The sequence below is a fragment of the Neovison vison genome, chromosome 2 (genome assembly GCF_020171115.1).
Source record: "Neovison vison isolate M4711 chromosome 2, ASM_NN_V1, whole genome shotgun sequence".
Taxonomy (NCBI): domain Eukaryota; kingdom Metazoa; phylum Chordata; class Mammalia; order Carnivora; family Mustelidae; genus Neogale; species Neogale vison.
In genome coordinates, this window is record NC_058092.1 from 106,102,205 (window position 1) to 106,124,482 (window position 22,278).

Genomic DNA, 22,278 nt, shown 5'->3' on the forward strand with positions numbered 1-22,278 from the left:
CCTTCTACCCCCCACCCACCCAAATAAATAAACCTTTAAAAGCCTTATTCCAAGAAGCATGTGCAGGTTTCAGCAGACCACAAAAGGAGTCTTCTGTAGAAAAAAGGTTTGAAATTTGCATGCTTGGGAGAAAAGACCCGATGCATCCAGGCGTGAGGCTGGGGAAGAGAATGGGGAGAAGACTCAGAACTAAGAGCTATGAAACTGGGGAAGAGGAGAAAGGAGATACATTCTAGGGACTGGTCCCCACTAAAGACAGCTTGTCTTTCTGGGCCTCCCCTCCAACCTTTGTCTTTCAAAGCAGCCTCTCCCTCTTCCACTATCTGATTCTGAGAATTCTGGCATTTTCTACTAGGCCTACTAGGCCTACATGAAGTTCCTTCCACCAGCACCAGGAACCTTACAGTTGTCCTTTTGCTAATCCTCTCTTTTGTAGTCCTAGGAGAGTCTGTGGGTAAGGCAAAACTTTACCTCTACTGTCTTAGGGACTCCATATGGGCCTGAGAATTAAGTTGACACATGACAGATTAATAGGAGAAAAGCACATTGATTTTTACACCAACATGGAAGGTCCAATAGGAAAATGAAAATCCAAAGTACTGGGTAGGCCTAAATGTTTTTATACTGGGTTGAACAAAGGGAGGCAATTATGAAAAAGCAAGACATATGGGAAGATTAAAGGAGGATATAAATTATTTTAACAAGGTTTGTACCAATTTCTCTGGGCACTGACTTCCTGTCTCACATGACAAGAATGCTTCTTTCCTCCTGATGCAGTGAGGGCATCTTTCACACGCATCTCCTGCTTTCAGGAAGGAAAAGGGAGCGTGCTCTTCCTGCATCTGCTGTCGGAGGTGTCAGAGCGGTCTTCCTGCACCTGCTGTTTTCCAGGTGCCCTTAGCGCAAAACAATCCTTATGTCAAAGTGTCATATTTTGGGGTGGCGTATGTTGCCACTCTTCAAGCTCAAGCATGGGAATACGCCCAGAGAGCAGCATAGTTAGTTCAGATCTCCTTGTGATACTGTGGGGTCACCATGCTGAAAGTGAGTCCAGAAGGTCCAGATCATACTTGATATCTGTTAAAATAAAAACAAAACCCTTCACCTAGGTCATTTGTAAATGTGGAAGATAGTATTCAAATTATTTAGAAATCAGTAATCTAGGAACCCCTGGGTGGCTCAGTCAGTTAAGCATCTGCCTTTGGCTCAGGTCATGATCCCAGGGCTTGCTCAGCTGGAGACCGCTTCCCTTCTGCCTGCTGTGTGCCACTCACTCTCTGACAAATAAGTAACTAAAACCTTCATAAATAAATAAACAAACAAATAAATAAAACAAGGATTTAAAAAAATAGAAACCATTAATATATGTAAAAATCCTTCATCTTATCTTTTTTAAAAGTTTCTGAAAGCACTTTATTTACTTCTTTAGTTTCGTTCTTTAACCTCTACACCCAACATGGGGCTTGAACTCACAACCTCAAGATCGAGTCACATGCTCTAATGAGTAAGCCAGCTAGGCACCCCTAAAATCTTTCATTTTATTTTTATGTTAAGATTTTATTTGTAAGGGGCGCCTGGGTGGCTCAGTGGGTTAAAGCCTCTGCCTTCGGCTCAGGTCATGATCCCAGAGTCCTGGGATAGAGCCCCACATCGGGCTCTCTGCTCAGCAGGGAGCCTGCTTCCTCCTCTCTCTCTGCCTGCCTCTCTGCCTACTTGTGATCTCTGTCTGTCAAATAAATAAATAAATAATCTTTAAAAAAAAAAAAAAAAGGATTTTATTTGTAAGTAATCTCTATATCCAACTTGGGGCTCGAACCTACAAACCCGAGATCAAAAGTCTCATGTTCCACAAACTGAGCCAGTCATTTTAGGCACCTTCACCTTAAAGGCACTGGGAAGAATTCAGGGCTTCTACCCACAACTCTAATATAGTAATACCACCAGATTAGTCTTCTCACTTTAAACAACTACAAAGATGGACAAAATACGTGAAGGGTCTGTTTACAGACACTGGACAGAGGTAGTGCAAGGCTGTGATTCCATGAGAGAGGGTTGAGGTTGGCACAGCAATCTGGAATCCCAGGAGAATACTGTATTCACACTGAGTTGTGAAGGCAGACATCAAAATCAGGGCAGCTGAAGTTAACAGGAATCTTCAGCACAGAGCATCAGAAAGGAGAAAAGATGCCAGTTTTCAGAAGTCCACATTAGGTGTCCTGCCAGTCATTTGCTGAGTGGAAAGCAGCTCATGCGCAGAGAGCTACTATCCAATCTGGCTTACCAGAGGACAAATGCTACAAGATGGCAAACAACAGATCCTAGAGATCAGTGCTGGCAACACTGGGACTCAGGCTCTGTTAACAACTCTACCGCTCTGACTATTGAGGTGATACACCAGAACTGCTCTGTTTTAGGTGTGAAGACCACACCCTAGTGTCAAGCTTGACCCTCCCTAACAAATATTAAAACCAAGCCCTGATAAGATTAACAGAGGGAGGAGCCGGAGTTTCCAGGTTGAGTCACACCAAGTTAGAGAGCTTTAGGAAACCCCTTGGACTTTCCAAAGATCCACCTAAACAAAACGTAAATCCAGTGCTACACAAACTCCAGGTCATACATTAGTCATCAAATTGGTTAGCAGAACATATATTGATACTGTATGGAGGAAGGTATCAGAATCTGGAATCTCTACAATGTATCATTCAAAGTGTGCTATAAACAATAAAAAGTACTAGACACACAAAGAAACAACAAAATGAGGCCCACTGAATTCATACTTAAGAAAAAAACAGCAGTTGGGCGCCTGGGTGGCTCAGTGGGTTGAGCCGCTCCCTTCGGCTGGGGTCATGATTTCAGGGTCCTGGGATTGAGTCCCACGTTGGGCTCTCTGCTCAGCAGGGAGACTGCTTCCCTTCCTCTCTCTCTGCCTGTCTCTCTGCCTACTTGTGATCTCTCTCTGTCAAATAAATAAATAAAATCTTTAAAAAAAAAAAAAAACAGCAGTCAAGAGAAACCAGCTCCCAGGGTATTAATTTTAGCAGACTTCAAAATACATATATACATATAAATTACATATGTATATTTTATATAATTATTTGTAAGTAATATACATGGAACAAAAGGAATATACAATGTCATTGAGTGTCCTGGTTTGTTTTCTTAAGATTTATTAATTCATTTTGAGAGAGAGAGAGAACCAACAAGACGGGTAGAGGGAGGGGAGAAAGATTCTCAAGCCGACTCTGGGCCACGCCCTATGCAGGCGATTTAACAATCCTTAAATCACGACCTGTGCCAGACACTTAACCCACTGCGTCGCCCAGTTGCCCCCATTTTGTGTTCTAATAAAGGAACTGACACAAAAAAATGAAAATCATAAAAAGAATCAAGTATTTCACAGGGTTGATATACTCTAAATTAGCAACCAATATATGGTGCTGTTACTTGAAAGTTTCGGAACCAAGTGGTAGAAATGGGAGTGGCTCCTCTCACTATTACCCCTAGGGATATACTAGTGAACATTTTGCTTCCCATCTACCTCTGTAACTTTGATCTGTTGATCCAGTAGTCTTAGTTCCCAAGTCCTTAGTTCCCAAGGGCAACTTGGGTTGCTACTACACAATGGCGGTAAGGAGGAGTATTTGAGGAATGCAGAAAAGCCATCAGAAGACCCTTTGGAACTCTCATTGCTCTCTGACTGAAAGTCAATGGAAATTTTAACAATCCAGTACAGGTAACACAGAGAACGGTCCAGAGACTCTAGGAATGAGGATTTATAGATCACTCCACCAGACAAGATAACTGCTAACACAGAAGTGTGGTGCTTGCTGAGGGCAAAAGAATTACTATGTAATTAGTAGCGAACACAGTCATGAGAAGACAGTTATAAATACCAGTGGCAGTTGCAGAAGTGAGGACTTGTAATAAAATATGAGTATTTCTTCCTTATTTTGATACAAATATTTTTGCATATGTATGAACCAATATTTTCCTCTTTCCTTTTCCATCCCACTACCAGCTAACAAATATAAGATGTGTTGATAGTACTCAACTTTTAATCTAAGTAGGGGGAATGACGGTGATTCAACTGGAAGAGGAATGAACATCATTCAAAGACAAGGGATTTTATTCTTTGCGGGGGGTGGGGGGTGGGGGTGGGGGCTGGCATGTTTTCACTATTTGAAGAAAGCATGATTTTCCTATTGTCTTTAATACTGAAAGTTAAGAATGATTTTTAAAGGAGCAGGAGGAATACCACACAGACACCAAGTCTGTAAGAGGTGAACTGTGGTGGATTTGTGTCCATTTTCATTCTAAACCGGAAGCACATTTTCCAGAATTCCCATTCGTGCACAGTTCTGCGTTAGCTTAACGTATCAATTTGGAAGGTGGAAATGGAAGTGGCTGCCATATTCTATTAGAACCCTGAGAAGGACAATTCACACATGCACTTTATCAGCTGATTTAATTTCTGGGCATATGGCAGTAGGCAGGCTTGTTTCAACAACTCTTGCCCTATCTCTCGGGGCTTCTTCTGTTCCTTGGCACTGCTGGACGTTTAACTCCTTGACACTACCAGCTAGATACTACTTAACGTTAAGATTGAAAGTTTGGAGTGTTGAGGCAAGTTCTACGACTTTCCTCTTTTATGGGGTTCACTGTCCCACTCGGTCCCCCTTCTCCCACTCTGTCCCTGCAAAGCTAGCTTTGTTGAACCCTATGCTAATACAAACCCCTCTTCTACTAAAATCGCGGGACGTTCCTGTGATAATGCTTCTTAAGACCAAATACAGAAACCAGCAAATAAAACCACACTAAAAAATCAATAGAACTCTCAACTAAAACTATCCAAAACGCAATTTCTAAAACAGTTTTGGATAAACGTGCCAAAATACCCAATGACATAAAACTTGTATAAGCAATGCCTGTTAAAGACTGCCAGTAATTGGTATAAACGCAACACTGTAAACCCGCAAAGCAAAAAGTACTGCAGAATACCAATATATTACCATTGAAATAACCACGTTTAAGACAAAGACACTCTACTTTTATAAAACAATAGCCAGGGGAGAGCGCGAACGCAGTCCCCCACTACCACAAATTATGCAGTCGAGTTTCCCACATTTGGGGAAATCGCAGGGGTCAGCACATCCGGAGTGCAATGGATAAGCCTCGCCCTGGGAAAACCACCTTCGTGATCATGGTATCTCCCCTGCCAGGTAAGTATGACTTCCAGACCCTCCGCCCCACACCAGCTGCACACGCCTTGCACTCTTTACACACGACCACTTCGCTCCCCACCACTCTTGAGCCTCCCGATGCCTTCCACGCACGCGTAACAACGAATCTCCGTCAACCGCCCCGCACTGCTTCCCGTAGCCCCGGAGATCCATTGTTATTTAGGCGGCAGCTGTCGAACCATCAGCCCCTGCGCTGCTATATTTACATAAGACGCGCCCTCCTCGTGACGTCACAAGAACCCTGACCTCCGGCCTACCTCCTCCCTTCCACCCACCCCTCCCCGGCCCCCCTGGTCCGGTCTTTCCTTCCCAGCCGCATCCGCGGCGGCGGCGGGCGTGGGTTCTGAACCTCTGTTCGCCTGTAGGGAACCTGACAGGCTGTTCCTGTCTCTGTACCTTTCTTCAAATAATGCCTTTCAGTGTGTAAAACAGAACAAAGGAAAGGGGTTCCTTTCAGATCCAGTCAGCTTTCTGATTGCAGCACTGTGTGTACATCTATTAAAATTCACGAGGCAGGGACGCCTGGGTGGCTCAGTTGGTTGGACGACTGCCTTCGGCTCAGGGCGTGATCCTGGAGTCCCGGGATCGGGTCCCGCATCGGGCTCCCGGCTCCGTGGGGAGTCTGCTTCGCTCTCTGACCTTCTCCTCGCTCGTGCTCTCTCTCACTGTCTCTCTCTCTCAAATAAATAAATAAAATCTTTAAAAAAAAAATAAATAAATAAAATTCACGAGGCATCACAACTGGTGGCGAAATCTAGTCCATTCTTTTCTTTTTTTTTTTTTTTTTTAAGATTTTATGTATTTGACAGAGATCCCAAGTAAGCAGAAAGGCAGTAGAGAGAGAGGAGGAAGCAGGCTCCCTGCTAAGCAGAGCGCCGGATGCGGGGTTCAATCCCAGGACCCTGGGATCATGACCTGAGCCGAAGGCAGAGGCTTTAACCCACTGAGCCACCCAGGCGCCCCAGAAATCTAGTCCATTCTTGAAAGTTCAGTTTCATGTATGGAACATCTCATTCATTTCCCTTTCTAACCCTTCGATATGGGAAAGTTTTCGATTTTTTTTTTTTTTTTTTCTTCTTGTCCTTTTCTGGAACACACGTTATTCTGAAAGCAGAAGGAGTTAAGGGTCCTCAGTCAAAGCCTAGACGTAGCTTTCGGGACTCAGGGTAAGTCACTTTTGCCCGATTGCTTTCCAAGATCTCTGATGCCCTACCTCGCTACTCGACTGAGCACACTTCTCCAGGAGCTTCCCAGGAGGTGTCCGAATTACAAAGCAAGGCAAAACCTTTAGTTAAGAATTTTAAGGGAATTCAAGAGAGTGCAAAAGCTAACAGTCTCTACCAGGCTAGGAATTAGCCTAACCCTATCGGAGACAATAAATCAATGGTAAAACTCCCAGTACCTTTTCCAAAAGTAAACAAGACCCTATATTCCTTACCAGAGATAAGGAGCCCTAGACCCCACCCAGCATGCCCAGAGCCCCTCTCCTCCCTGGCCAACTATCTCTGCTTCATCAAAGTGTTATTCGCGGCCCCAGGAGGAGCATCAGCCTCATTAACATTAACATTAGACGCACCTTAGAGGCCTGTTTTCTAAGTGCGATGCAACATTCTGTCTGCCTTTACAGTCTATGACCAAATCCCCTTTTTCTGAGAATTCATCCTAATCCTAGGTAAAAAGAACCTGCTGACCCCTACCTGGGGAGCCGCAGCTTTAGAATTTATTCCCCCTCCCCTTCCCCATGATGTCCTTATTTGCGACAAAGTTTCCTTTGTGCGGCAACTCCACTTGGTCAAGTCTCTACCTGTCACTCACCAAGGAGGGAAGTCATGTTAGTTTGGTTACAACTCATGCTTGGACCTCCTGAACTCATCCCTCTTTTCCTGAACTAAATGTCTGGGGGTTTTTTTGCTTGTTTGCTTGGTTTTTTGTTTTGTTTTGTTTTGTTTTGTTTTTTTTTAAGATTTCATCTATTTATTTGACAGAGAGAGAGAGAGAGAGATCACAAGACGACAGAGAGGCAGACAGAGAAGGGGAAGCAGGCCCCTCCCCCCTGAGCGGAGAACCCGATGCGGGGCTCGATGGTGGGATGATGACCTGAGCCGAAGGCAGAGTTTTAACCCACTGAGCCACCCAGGCGCCCCTAAATGTCTGTTTTTGACTTCCTTGCTTTTACTTTGGTTTCTAGCAAGTGTTCTGGAGGTCAACTTCCCAATCTGATTGAACCTGTGAATGTCAAAGAAAGAATCAACGGAAGCTACAGAGAACTACAAAGTGGTAAAGCGAGAGTGGCACTAGTGCCTTAAGTTGTTGTTGTTTTTAATTACATCTCTCGGTTAAATTGACTTTGATCCAAAGAAGGGGCATTGTTAAAAAGCAAACTGCAGACCCAGAATGGCTTCACTTAGATTAAGATGCCAAGTCAGGAGAGGAGGAGGACTTAATAAGCTAACTGACGTTTCACACTGTCCCGTCAGGGATGTAATCTTGAACCAGTCACCATGGACTTTCCTGGTCAATACTAGGAAGTGGTTTGTTTGTTTGTTTTTAAGATTTTTATTTATTTGTTAGAGAGAGAGAGATACAGAGCGCAAACACAGGCAGACAGAGTGGCGGGCTAGAGGCAGAGGGAGAAGCAGGCTCCCTGCCGAGCAAGGAGCCCGATGTGGGACTTGATCCCAGGACTCTGGGACCATGACCCGAGCCGAAGGCAGCCGCTTAACCAACTGAGCCACCCGGGCGTCCCACTAGGAAGTTTTCTGATAGATCCCCCTTTTTCTCCCCTTGCCTAACATTACATTCCTTGTTAATGATTAATTCCCTCCTCCTCCTCCTCCTCGTCTCCCCCACTCCCTTCCCTTCTTTAATGCCCTCTCTCCTCCTCTGAAACCTTTTTGTTTCAACTCAGTGGAGCTCTCCTCTACTTGCTAGGTGGAATGCTGCCCTATTTGTGAATTTTTAATAATAAAGCTAATTAGGTTTTTAAATGTACTTGGTTGAATTTTTAAATTTTTATTTTAACATGTACTTGACCGCAGAGAGAGGGAACATAAGCAGGGGGAGTGGGAGACGCAGACTCCCCACAGAGCAGAGATCGGGACAGACGTGGGCCTCCATCCCTGGGACCTGGGAGCATGACCTGAGCCAAAAGCAGACACTTCATGACTGAGCCACCCAATGCCTCTGAATTCGGTTTTTAAACAGGTATTAGGGTCAAGTTTGCCTCCTAGAATTAGTCAGGGAAAGTTCTGTCTTCTATTTTCTGAAAGATATTGTAGAGAACTCGTATTGTTTCCTTAAATGTTTGGTAGAATTCAGCAGTGAAACTAGGTCTGGTTTTGTTTTCAGAAGCTTATTGAGTCAATTAGGCCTTATTCCTCCCTGTGAGAGTCTGCGTAAATTGTGTCTTTCAAGGATCTGGTTCATTTCATCTAAGTCATCAAATCTGAGAGCAGTTGTTCCTTATAGTCCTTTACGGTAATTTAATGTACGCGCGATCGTACTAAGGGTCTTCCATTTCTGGTATGACTAATTTCTATCTTCTCTATTTCTCGTTTAGTTTGGCTAGAGGTTCATCAATTTGATTCATCATTCCAAACAAACTAGCTTTTGATTTCACTGATTTTTCTCTATTGTTTCTAATTTTTATTGCTTTCTGCTCATTTTTATTTTCTTCTCATCTTACTTTGTTTTTTGAATTTCCCGAAGTGAAATCTTAGATTATTGATTTTAGATCTTCTTTGCTAACACACGCACTTCCACGAACGAACTACTCTTGCTACATCCCACACGTTTTTTAAAAAGGTTTTGAGAGAGGGGGAGAGCAAGCAAGCAAGCCAGTGTACACCCTGTGGGGAGGAGTGGCAGAGGGGGAGAGAGAAGCTCCATCCAAGGACCTCAGGATCATGACCTGAGCTGGAGGCAGACACGTAACTGAGCTACCCAGGTGCTCTCATCCCAGGCATTTTTTTTTTTTTTTTAAGATTTTATTTATCTGACAGAGAGAGAGAGAGAGAGAGAATGTGAGCGAGCTAGAGCATGCACAAGCAGGCAGAGCAGCAGGCAGAGAGAGAGGGGGAAGCAGGCTCCCTGCCCGGCAGAGAGCCTGACTCGGGGCTCAATCCCAGGACCCTGAGATCGTGACCTGAGCAGAAGGCAGAGGCTTTAACCCACCCAGGCGCCGCCCAGACACTTTTATAAGCAGTATTTTCATTTTCATTTAGCTCATAATAATTTCTCGAGAATTTCTCATGTAGCATTCAAAGTGTGTTTTATAATCTCCAAATTGGGGTTTTCCAGCTGTTACTGATTTCCAGTTTTGTTCCATTGTGGTCTGAGAGCGTGCATTGTATTTCTAGTTGGAAAATCTTCAACTCCAATCACTAGTGAATCTGTTTATTTCTCCTTACAGTTTCTATCAGTTTTTGCCTCATGTATTCTGTTCTTAGGCACTTATTCATCGAGTATTATTATACCGTCTGGATAACTGACCCCTTTATTATGTAACACCACTTTTTATTCCTTGTAGTTTTTCTTGCTCTTAAGTATATTCTGTCTGAAATCAATATAACCACTCCAGTTTTCTTTTAATTAGTATCAGTATGGTATACTTTCGCTGTCTCTCTTAATTTACCTGTGTTTGTAAGTTGCTTTTTAAAATGTTTTGAGACCGAGAACGAGAGAGAGATCAGGAGCAGGGGGGCAGGGGTAGAGGAAGAAAGAGTCTGATGTGGGACCCTACGTTCCTAACCTGAGCCCAAGGCAGACGTTTAACTCACTGAGCCGCCCAGGCATCCTAAACTAAGCTTCTTACAGGCAACATCGAGTTGGGTCCTGTTTACCACTCTGATGGTCTGTTTTTTAACTGATGTATTTAGACCATTTAAAGTGATTACTGACATAGCTGAACTAGTATCTTCCCTATCTGCAACCGTTTCTATTCACTGCCTTTGTTCATTGTTCCTTTTCTCTTCCATTCTTTTTCAGCCTTCTATGGTCTTCGGTGAGCATTTTACAGGATTCTCTTTTCTCATCTCTTAGAATATCAATTCTGTTTCTTTTTAAAATGTTTGAGTGACTGCCCTGTAGTTTGCAATATACATTTCCAAGCAATCTGGGTCAACTTGCAAGTAACACTGCAACCCTTCACAGACAGGGCAGGCGGGTCCTTGTAACAGAGCATTTCCAAATTCCCTCCACTGCCCTTTGGAATGTTGCTGTTTGAGCACTTAATTTCTCTACAAGCTATAATCATCTAAGACACACACACACACACACACATTCTTTTTAAAAGATTTTATGAGAGAAGAGAGCGAGCGCTCGAGCCTGAGCAGGATGGGGGCCAGAGGGAGCAGCAGACTCCCTCCTGAGCAGGGAGCCAGATGTAGGGCTTGATCCCAGGAATCTGATATCATGACCTGAGCCGAAGAGAGCCACTCAACCTGCCGAGCCACCCCAGCGCCCAATATAATTATCTAATATAGTTTTGCTATATTATCATTCTGAACAAATTGTTATCTGTTAGCTCAGTTAGTAAGATTTTATTTTCATTTATTCTCCTTTTGTTTAGTTGGTGGGGATTTTCTTACAGCACTTTAAATATTTCACTGGACTCTCTCTTCTTGATTGTATGGTTTCTGCAGAGAATTCTGATGTAATACTTAATCCTTGTTATTCTATAACCAGGATGTTTTTTTCTTCAGGCTTCTTTCAAGATGTGCTCTGTGTCTTTGATTTTGTGCACTTCAAGTATTATATGCTGTGATGGTTAATCTTATGGGTCAACCTGACTGGACCATGGTGTCCAAGTATGTGGTCAAACGTTATTCTGGATGTTTTCTGTGAAGGGAGTTTTTTGGATGGGAATAACGTTTCAATCAGTGGATTTTAACTAAAGCAGAATACTCCCTATACTGCTGCCAGGTCTCCTCCAGTAGGTTGAAGGCTTCCCCAGAACAAGCGAGGAGGAGCTCAGCCAGCAGACTGCCGTTAGACACCAGCTCTATCTAGCCCTTCTCTGAGTCTCCAGCCGGCCGAGCTCTCTCATCACATGGGACTCATCAAGCCTCCACAGTCCCATAAGCCATTTTGGTACCAGGAGCTGCTCTAGAGGAACAGAATCTTCAGAATGTCTTTTAATGGGTCCGGGGTTTCTGGAATTGGCTCTCTGATCTGATTCGATTGAAAGACACTAAAAACTCTACTTCCAGTAGCAAAAACAGTACTGCTAGTCCATGGTATAACGTGGCAATAGAGATATGCAAAGTATCACTGGATACTCCTGCACAAGCACCTAGAAAAGGCAGGGATTTGGGGGACTATGTACATGATACTTGAACATTTTGGTCAAACTAACGAAGGAGACTGGCTCACTCCATCATCAAATAGAAATGGTACATACGAAATAGGGCCCAAGCAGGCCCTGAAGGAAGGTACAAGAAAGTTACATGAAGAAGGGGCACAAATGCCCATGGTCCCCATTCCTGCTACACGACCCCTCTCACGGCCTGCACCGTGAGAAGTGCCTCATGGGGCATTCCCTACAATTCACATAGAAAGAGAAGACTGGAGCCCCATTTGCATATGGTTCTGCCTGATATACAGGCACTGCCCAAAGGGGGACAGCCTTAGGATGACAGCTCTTTCTGGGACAGCCCTGAAGGACAGTGGTGAAGGGCAACCCTTCCCGTGAGTGGAACTCTCAGTAGTATACCTGGCGTTTCATCTTACTCAGAAGGGACATGTTGATCATGTTGATTGGTGACAAGGGAGCCCGGGGAAGAAGTATGTGGATCGACTTCTCAGAATGAGCGCAGACACGAGGATGTGAATAATCGTGTGGGTAAGAGGACCTGTTCTGTGGATACCAGTCTGCTTCTTTCTCCAGCCACCCACTCTGGCATCACCCAATGGGCTCCTGAACAAAGCAGTCATGGTGACAAGGATGGAGGTTATGGGCAGGTTCAGCAACATGGACCTCTACTCACCAAGGCTGGCCTGTCTACAGCTACTGCTGAGTGCCCAGTCTGCCAGGAGCACAGACCAGTCACCAAGACAGCACCATTCCCTGGTCAAATACGGACAACTCCCTAGCGGCAGATCCGTGACATCGGGCCACTTCCATCATAGATGGCACAGTCTTTCTTCTCACTGGAACACTCTGAGCACAGGTTTGCCTTCCCTGCCCGCAACGCTTCTACCAAAACTCCTGTCCATGCACTTGCAAAATGCCTTATCCACCCCTACAGCATGCCACACAGCATTATTTCTGGTTACGAACTGGATTTTGCCTCCCCGGCCACCAAACTCATAGGTGTGTGCCTGACTCCCAATGTGCCTGCTTGGAGATAGGGCCTTTAAGGAGGTAACTCAGGTTATGAGGTTCAGTGGGGCCCTTAATCCAATGGGACTGGTGTCCTTCTAAGAAGTGGAAGAGGCATCCGAGCTAGCAGGGTGTGTGTGTGTGTGTGTGTGTGTGTGTGTACATGCACACACGCCCGCACACGTACACCTAAGCACAGAGGAAAGGCCATATGAGGACACAGAGAAAAGGCAGCTCAGGAAAAGAGTCTTCACCCAAAAAAAGGCTAGCACCATGGTGTTGGACTTCTCACCTCCAGAACTCTGAAATAATTGTTGTTGTTTAAGCTATGGTATCTCGTTATGACCGCCCAAGCAGACTATAAACTCCTTCTGCTCAGGGAAGTCACCTCACAGAATACCAAGTGCAGGAGCCCACGCTTGTGGAATTCACGAGTCTGACCATGATCCCCACCATCCGGAAGCAGCTAACGGGAGAAACCAGTGGGACGGCCTCCTGAAGACTTAGTTGCAGTGCCAACTGCCACCTGGGTTGCCAACACCTCGAAGGGCTGAGCGAGATTCTCCAGGAGGCCGCATATATGCTCTGCGTTGGTGTCCAAGACGTGGTGCTGTTTCTCCCACGGCCGGGATGCATGGGTCCAGGCCTCCAACGGTAGAAACAGGAGTGATATCGTTCACTAGGACCTCTAGTGACCCTAGCAAAACCTTTGCTTCCCGTCCCTGCAGCCTTTTGCTCTCTTGTTTGACCTACGCTTTTTCCTGTATGGCCACGCTTTCCAGCTCAGGTGTGCTCTTCTAATCCTAGAACCGGCAGGATCAGCAGCCTTGCTAACGTTAACTTAGCCCCGTCACCAGGCAAGTGTCACAGGATTTGACAGGTCAAGAATCACAGGACTGTCCCTGTTGTTTGGTGTTAGGGACTGAACTGTGCTCCCTACCCTCACCCCGAATTCTTATGTTGAATCCTAACGCTCCATGTGACTGTGTTTGGAGGTAAGGCCTTTAAGGAAGTAATAATCGTTAAATGAGGTTAATAAGATGGGGCCCTGATCTAACAGAACTGGTGTCCATACAAGAGGAGGAGGAGGCACCAAAGCTCTCTCCTGTTCACAGAGAAAAGGCCATTCAGGGACAGAGTGAGAAGGCAGCCTTCTCCAAATGCCAGAAAGAAGTCTCATCAGAAGCTAACTCTAGTCTTCTGGCCTCCGAAATGGTGAGATTATGTCTGTTGTTTAAGCCACCCAACCTGCAGTACCTCGTTATTGAAGCCCAAGCAGGATGCATGTAATCAGGATGCATTCACGGACTCCGGCTATGTAACTGGAAGTCAAAGTATGTTTTGGAATAAGCACTGTCCAATTTCACGGTCTGCATATCGTGTCTTTTGCACTGATAGTGCCTTCCTTAGTTACACGTATATTGAAGCCCCAGGCAAGGACCACAGAAACGGGCAAAATGGTGGGGCGGGGGGTAATAATGGAAGGGGGGAAAGATACGAAGTTTCATGACTGCATCCTCTCATCACCTTACAGATCGACGTCTGCACTTTAGGTACCCTCAGATTCAATCTGAATACACAATCATTTAAGCAACTGAGCCAGTTTTTCCAACTTGCTCCTCACATGCTTGGAGAAACAAGTATTTCATTTACCACTGAGAGCACCAGTCTAAGGGTTATAAAGCTGTGGTGTAACATTATGTCACATGTAAGGGTGATAAGGAGATGTAATATTATGTCTCTTTGCCTTTTTTTTTTTCTATATCCAGAATCTCCTCTTCATTCTGCTAGCCCTGATCTGACCACAAACTGGAATCCCAACCATTCTTAACTGCCTCTGAAAAATCTGACCTAATTATAAACCCCCATCTCCAACTAGTACAGAGATTAAGTGTGGTGGCTAAGGAGTTAAGAGCCCCATTACAAAAACTCACCTATAGCTGCGGATGGTGGTTACAAGTTCCCACAGGCCTATCCCGAGGTTTCTGTTCAGCACCAAATGCACAGGCATTTGGTGCTAATTTGCCTAGCTCCTCAAGGTGCTCATCTGCGCCACCTAAAGGCCCCATGAGAAGTTGTCTTCCGTTAAAGGAATTAAAACAGTACTGAAGGGAAGTTAGTCCAGACACACATGAAAAGATACAGATTTCATAAAACCGAAGTGCAATTCCACATGTGCTTAAGAGACAGGAAGCTGTAAGAGGAAGGAGTTTCCACTCGGACAAGAGAAAGCTGGATGATCTACCGAATCATTCCTCTTTTGAGCTCAACAGAGAGCTGAGATTCCAAGACCACTGGGTAGACTGAAGTCCAAAAGCCCAGTAACGCTCTCCAGGGAACCATTTCCTGCCTGGCAGAGAGTGAAAAGGAAAGATGGCAGCCATAAAAGTTTGAAGGAGAAAAGGACTGCAATTTTAACCATTTCTTACAAGCCAAAGCTATCGCGACAGTTTACAATCCCAGAGGCTCCTGTGTAAAGTGGGGTTTTGCCTGTCTTTCAGGATTTTTTTCTTTTCCAAGATTTTATTGATTTACTTGAGAAAGAGACGGGGAGAGGGACGGAGGAGATGCAGACTCTACGCTGAGGAGGGCCCCCAACGTGGGGCTCGAACCCAGGACTCTTGGGATCATGACCGGAGTCAAAGGCAGATTACTTAACCGACTGAGCCACCCGGGCACTCCATCAACTCTTTTTCCTCAGGCTTCTGCCAAGGGATCTGACCTAATATAACCCCCAACTCTAACTAGAACAGGGCACAGCAAGGACTCTGGGGTGCCTCAGTGGTGTGGGCACAGAGACCAGGATCAGCTACCGCAGGCACAAAACCCAGTCACTTCTCTCATTTGTAAGAAAAGTCACCTATCACTGATGTTAGAGCGAGAAACCCTGCCAACCCTTGCTTCCAAGTATAGGTCAGCCTCAATAAAGGGGTGAAACGGGCTGGGGAAAGGGGCTGAGGAGAGAGAGCTGAGGAAGCTGGGGAGAGATGAGAGGTGCAGCAGCAGAATGGGAGGAGAAACAGAGGGAGGATGAGGAGGCCTTACATTTCTGGGGCCCTTCTGTTCAGGACAGCCCCCCACCACCACCACCACATCCCCATCTCTCACCTTGGGCTCTCAGACCCCACAAGGACACTCTCTTCACCCATCGCAGTTTCCAACCTCATTGCTCTCTCTTCCCCGCTCCTCCTCAGAGCCTGGTTCTCTGGCTTTCCCGGCCTTTCTGTGATCTCTTAATATCCTTTCAACAGACTTCTTTCCTTTTGAAATCAGTCACAGCCCATTTCTGTTCCTTGCAGTCATAAAGCCTGACTCACTTCAAGCTTTCCTGGAGGAATACTTGGTGATGTTACGGCTCAACTTTTTCGTTTTCCAGAAGGCACTTTCATCTTCTCCTCAGACTTTGAGGAGAACATCTTCTTCTTCATAACAAAGTAGACCCTTTGCCTTCTGCCTCCATTCAAGCCTCACCCAGTCTCGAGGAACAAAATACCTCTTCCAGAGCACCGGGCATCTTTCGTTGTTTTTCAGGCAGCGGCTTTTTTCTTTCAATGTCCATTTTTTTTCTCTTCTGTGTACTGAGTAAGGGAAGGAATGGCTTTGGGATAAAATGAGGAGGTAAAGGGGAAATTAAGTACACAGATGGCTATTTTGAATGTAATATGGATTTACATCTATTATGTGCATATTCAGTGTGGTGGTATTTTGTGTACCTAAGTCACGTGCACACTCTAAGACACCTTGGGTACACATACCCTGTGGCCCAGTCCTGGGTGCTCTTGGGTACATGGATATTATGTTCGTTGTTTTGTTTTGTTTTGTTTTTTAAGCGTGCAGTTTCCAGGTTATGATATATTGAGAAACTGGAATGGAGCGGACTTGGCCAGACTCTCCGAAAACAGTCTTCAGAGTCAGAGCCCTGCCTTGTGGCTTTAATGGTATGCTGTTGATTCTGAGTCAACGCAAGCCAAGTTTGGTTTGGTTTGTCAGAGTGTTTGATGTTAATGTTAAACACGGCTGATTACTTTGTATTGTAGGTCTAACAAATACAGAAGCAGAAACAGAAGAAAAGCTTACAACAACAGCAACAACAAAACCCAGAAATGTGGGGGGGGGGAATCCCCCTGCCTCCCAGTCCCACTCCACTGCTGACACACCTTTACCTATTGCATGTAGGAGTCAGTTGGTGGCTTTGGAGGGTGAGGGTGCTTTGTGACCAAGGGACCCAGGAAGTCCCAAGTCTTGCCTTTTCTCTGGGCAACGGGAAAAGTGTGAAGGCAAGGAAAAGTCAAGTCACTGTACTCTTCACAGAAATTTCACCTCTGGACAGAAAACTGGATAAAACTGGGGTAGAATCTGTGGTTTATGAACTCTTCCCTAACCCTAAGCCCAGAGTGGATTTTCCTTATTTTCTGAGGTGGAAGAGACATGATAGAAGTCAATCAAAGGAGTCAGACAGAGGGAAAGCAAGGTGGATGAGCACCGACGCGGGCCAACTGTAGTCTAGTCTAGTCCCGCCAGTACAGAGAACAGACTTGGGATTGCCGACAGGCCTGTGGATGCTGGATCAGTATTTAGGCACCTCTGGCGAGGGACAGCACACCACTTCTGTAGGGGTTCCATGGTGTAATGGTGAGCACTCTGGACTCTGAATCCAGCGATCCGAGTTCAAATCTCGGTGGGACCTTTCCCTTTAAGGGGACAGGGTGGTTTTTTTTGTTTTTTGGTTTTTTTTTAACTCTTCAAGGGGGACAAGTGCCTTCCCGCTCCTCACCCGCTCCTCACCCCGCCCCAATCCCGCGGAGGGAAACCCCGGGCACGTCGCCCCCCCACCCCACGCCTGGACCCCACGCAGCCGCGTCCCTCCGCGCTCCGCAGCCTCCTCAGGAACCGGGAACCCAGAAACTCGCATCTCAGAGTGGCCCTGGCTCTCATCCCCACTCCCACCCGGCGCCACGGACACTGCAGCCACGGGGGGGGGGGGGCTCCGGGCCACTGCGGCCTCTCATCCCCCACCGCCCCTCGGGCCTCGAGTAAAACCCGGCGGCTGTGACCACTAAATGCTGTGACCCCGAGGGCGTCTCGCCGCGCGACTTGTCGTTGCACCACTTGTCTTGTCAGGCAGGTTTTGCTGGAGGGTGCTCTGGTTTTGATGGTTCATAGACCTCAACCGGAAGTGCACTGGCCTGTTTTTGAAGCAAGGCCTTGAATCCTCATTCCGCTTTTACCGAGCCGGTCGGCTGAGCTAATGTATTAACTCTGAGATGCTTCCAGCCCAGGAGATTAGAGTCATTCTGACCACAGAAAGCGTTACTTCACTGTCCCTGGGGGGCGGGGGCGGTGTCCACAGCCACTGAACAATGATCCCTGGTGTAACTTTAATAAAATCCGTTTTCATTACGTCCAGTGTCTCTGCAGTGTTGCGCCCCAAATATCTTGGGTCCCAGGCCCAATCTACAAATGTAAATGTGCTACTCACTGACTCCTTCGACAGGCCCATCTCATACCATCGTCCTCCTTTCCTATAAAATAGAACACTGAGATAAGGAGAGGAGAGAGTAGGTAATCTGTGCAGTCACTCTGGACACTTGAGCGAGAGGGATTTGAAAGCAGAAAATTGAACCGAAGACAGCCGGGCTCCAGAAGAGAGGCTCAGAACCACTGGGTTCAAAGTTCCCTTCACTTAGAAAAAAGAATAGCATTGCTAGACAGGAAACTAAGGCTGTGTACTTTTTCTTTTTTTTTCCTTCTCGGACAAAAGACCTAGGAAGATTCAGACCAATAGCAAAAACTATCCTACATGGCACAGCCACCCTTCCTAGCTAAAGCCACAAACTCGGGAAAGGAAGAATCGTTCACGCTTGTTAAACAGACGCACACGCGTGGCCCTCTCCACGAGCAGCTACTATAAGCACCGCCCTAGCAAATCAAAAGCTCCGGTCCTGTTTTTCAACAAGGAAAAACCAGGGGAAAGCGCGAACGCAGTCCCCCACTACCACAAATTATGCAGTCGAGTTTCCCACATTTGGGGAAATCGCAGGGGTCAGCACATCCGGAGTGCAATGGATAAGCCTCGCCCTGGGAAAACCACCTTCGTGATCATGGTATCTCCCCTGCCAGGTAAGTATGACTTCCAGACCCTCCGCCCCACACCAGCTACACACGCCTTGCACTCTTCACACACGGCCACTTCGCTCCCCAACACTCTTGAGCCCCCCGACGCCTTCCACGCACGCAGCACAACGAACCTCCGTCAACCGCCCCGCACTGCTTCCCGTAGCCCCGGAGATCCCATTGTATTTAGGCGGCAGGGGTCGAAATCATCAGTCCCTGCGCTTCCATATTTACATAGACACGCCCTCTGTGTGGCGTCACAGGAGCACCTCCCTCCGGCGCACAGCCCCGCCCCTGTCCTTGTCCCCTCTTTCCTGCCCACCTCGAAACCGTGGGGAGGCGGGCGTGGGGTCTGAACCTCTGGCCTGCGGGGAACCTGTCTGGCAGGTTCTTCATACCTCTATACCTTTCTTCAAATATAATGCCTTTCGGTGCGTAAAACAAAGCAAAGGGAAGAGGCTCCTTTTAGATCCAGTCAGTTTTAACTTTGTGATCCAGGATTTCAATTTCAATTTAAGTTTGTCCAGAGGCGCCTGGGTGGTCCAGTTAAGCACTGGATTCTTGGTTTCACCTCAGGTCTGGATCTGGGTGGGGATGGTGGAGTCAACCCCGAGCGGACTCGCGGCTCACCGCAGTCGGCTGAGACTGTCTCCCGGTCTACCCCTGCGCTCCGCGCCTTCCACCCCCCCCCTCCCCGCGCATGCGCACTCTCCAATAGATAAATTTTTTAAAAAATTAAAGCTATTCAGTATCCGAAAGCAGCTGAATTTATGAAACTATAGAGACAACAGGTGACTGAAAAACAACGCTTCTGGGTTTTTGTGTTGTTTTGACAGAGACAGAGAGCAAGGGAGGGGAACACACGCAGGGAGAGGTGGGGACAGGAGGAGGAGAAGCAGGCTTCCCGCCAAGCACGGAGCGCGATATGGGGCTCGATTCCAGGACCCTGAGACCATAACCCGAGCCAAAGGCACACAGACGCCACCCAGGCGTCCCCCCCCACACACACCCCGCCTTCCGTTTTCACCGCTAGTGGCGCTCCGGCCTGGGAAACCCAACTGAAAGGCTCTTTATTTTAACATTAAAAGTAGATTCTGTACTGTTGCTCCGGTCACAATGTATTCATTGAAGGATTCTCCTCTGGAGACGGTAAAGCAAGCGGTAAAGAAGTGTCTCTGGCCAGTCAGGCCAGGAGAGGACTCGGTAACAGGGATTAGGTGACAATGGAGCCAGTGAATGTGAATGCTTGATCCAAGCCCCATTCCTTGAATCCTGGCAGCCAGACGCATTGTCCAGGCGGCAGTGAGGAATACCTCCTGGGGAATCTGACCAGCCTCGTAACAGAAAGGGCATGTCTTCCTCTGTATTGCTTCTATTTCCTTGCTGCTATGACCTATACCGTCAGAATATTGGCTTGCGTAGCTCTGCTTGTAGGCATCTGACAGCTAAGTTTTGCAAAGACTGCTTTTTACCTGACATCCACCTCACCTGAGAAGGTAAGAAGTAGGTACAGAAATGGCTATGCTATGTTTAAAGATTTACAGGATCAACACGACCAGATTCCTGGACGCAAAGATCAGCTGACCAGGGACAAAAAACTTAACAGGACCTTCCTCAAATGCCACACACACACACACACACACACACACACACACACATACATCATCATCATCATCATCATCATCCAGCTCTTGACCCCCTCTCGCTTTCCTCTTTGGTAACATAAAAGAAACCTGAATTTCTTGCCAAGAGGAAATAGTTCTTTGGGTTAACAGTCTACCATCTCTGGGGCGCCTGGGTGGCTCAGTGGGTTAAAGCCTCTGCCTTCTGCTCGGGTCATGATTGAGCCCCGCATCGGGCTCTCTGCTTGGTGGGAAGCCTGCTCCCCCATCTCTCTGCCTGCCTCTCTGCCTACTTGTGATCTCTGTCAGTCAAACGAAAAATTTTTAAAATCTTTAAAAAAAAAAAAAAAAAAGTCTACCGTCTCCTTGGTTTGCTGGCTTTCTGTATGCAGTCCCTTTCCCTGCCCCAACATCTTGCCTCTTTACTGGCCTGGCATGGGGAGGAAACGAGAGGAGCTTGGACTTGCTATCAGCCTGAGTGGAAAGACCTGGCGTGGTCCTGTCAGAGAATGTGCAGGCACTTGTTAAAAATGCAAGGCCGATTTTTTGCTTTAGCTACTGCAGTAGGGGAGAGACTTCAGTATAAACCTGATGGCAACTCCCAAATACAGCAAAGACAACTGTGGGTCAGTGATTGGAAAATTACTCACAGAAACTTGGGTTAGACATCAACAGTGAGGGGCTTCTTGCTAGGACTGGGCCTGGAGGGCCGAGGACTAGGACCAATGGAGGAGGGCTGAGGAGTCCAAGTAAAGGAAAGCGGATGCTACTTATTCAGAGCTTGCAGCTTGTGGTTTTGCAGAGACTGAAAGGAAGGCAGAGGAGTCGGAGAGCCTTCTAGCAGAAAATGGGAAGGCTTCGTGTGCGCCGTGACTGGAGGCCGATAGCACGGGTAAGCTACAGGCAGGTGTTAACTTTAAAAATAAGTTATTTTCCCAGCAAAAATGGGCTTATTTGGAAACAGCAGAGAATTGCAAATTCACGATATGCATGTTGTGGCAAAACCACAGGCAGGCTGAGTAAACAAAGGAGGGGAATGTCCTCTTATGGAGGAGGAAGAAGTTGGGAGGGGTTGTTTTGAACAAAAATCCACTGGAGAAAAAGCACGAGTTCAGGGTGATGACGGCTTCTCACAGGCTGAGTTGGTGGGGGGGTAGTCAGTTTTAGGTAGGAGATACAATCCACATTTTTTCCTTTTGGGACCTGTCACTGTGAATTCTTTCCTGTTGAGAATTCTTCTGTTGGGGAGTCTCCAACTGACAATGCTTCCTGTAATTGATGCTGGTGGTATGGCTCCCCCTTCTGGCCTCTATTTTAGTGAGGTTTCCCTTTATTATTTTTCACACCAACTGAATTTAGGCATCCTGTGAGATTGGTTGGGGCACACCGCTCATCTGGCTCTCTCTGGTGGATCCCACATGGGAAGCAGGAACGAGAACCACGGAAATTGTCAACTACCAAGTCCTGGCATCCCGGATGGGTTTCTTAATATGCTCACACTGTTATCACGAAACACGGCGGCCTGGGTGGCTTAAACAATAAAAGCAACTTATTTCTCCCAGTTCTGGGTGTTGGAAGTCCCAGATTCAGGCGCCACCAATGTAGGGGTGGCCTAATAGGGCACCCCAAAATATGCCACTCTGGCATAAGGATTATTTTGAGCTAAAGACATACTTGAAAAAGAGCAGACTCAAGAAGGGTGCTCTGACCGACCTCCTCCTTCCTAAGCAGAGGAAGATAAAGCTCCCCTGTGAAAGATGCTCTCCCCTCTACCAGGAGCTAAGAAACATTCTTGTTACCAGAGACAGGAAGTTGAGGCCGAGAGAAATCTCTGCAAATGGACCTTGTTAAATTAACTCTTATCTGTCTTTTGCCTCCTCCTGTGTTTTGGTTACTTTTTCAAAATTTCTACTATTGCTAAACCTCCTACGCAAGCACGTAGGCCTTAGCACTTTTGGGGTCTTTATTCTTCCTTGACAGC

At 46.6% G+C, this 22,278-nt stretch overlaps 1 long non-coding RNA gene and 3 other non-coding genes across 4 annotated transcripts in view; 1 reads left to right on the plus strand and 3 right to left on the minus strand.

The window, feature by feature from the left end:
* Positions 1-597: 597 nt before the first annotated feature.
* Positions 598-22,278, minus strand: part of LOC122900430 — a 29,930-nt gene continuing 8,249 nt past the window's right edge. Inside the window, exon 2 of the long non-coding RNA XR_006383224.1 lies at positions 598-1,077. This is a non-coding gene — a long non-coding RNA (uncharacterized LOC122900430). The remainder of the gene's footprint in view (positions 1,078-22,278) is intronic.
* On the minus strand, positions 5,064-5,227 carry LOC122901351. The gene has a single exon (XR_006383451.1). It is a non-coding gene; the product is annotated as a U1 spliceosomal RNA (small nuclear RNA).
* Positions 17,177-17,248, plus strand: TRNAQ-CUG. The gene has a single exon. It is a non-coding gene; the product is annotated as a tRNA-Gln (tRNA).
* Positions 18,526-18,689, minus strand: LOC122901349. Its single transcript, XR_006383449.1, has one exon. It is a non-coding gene; the product is annotated as a U1 spliceosomal RNA (small nuclear RNA).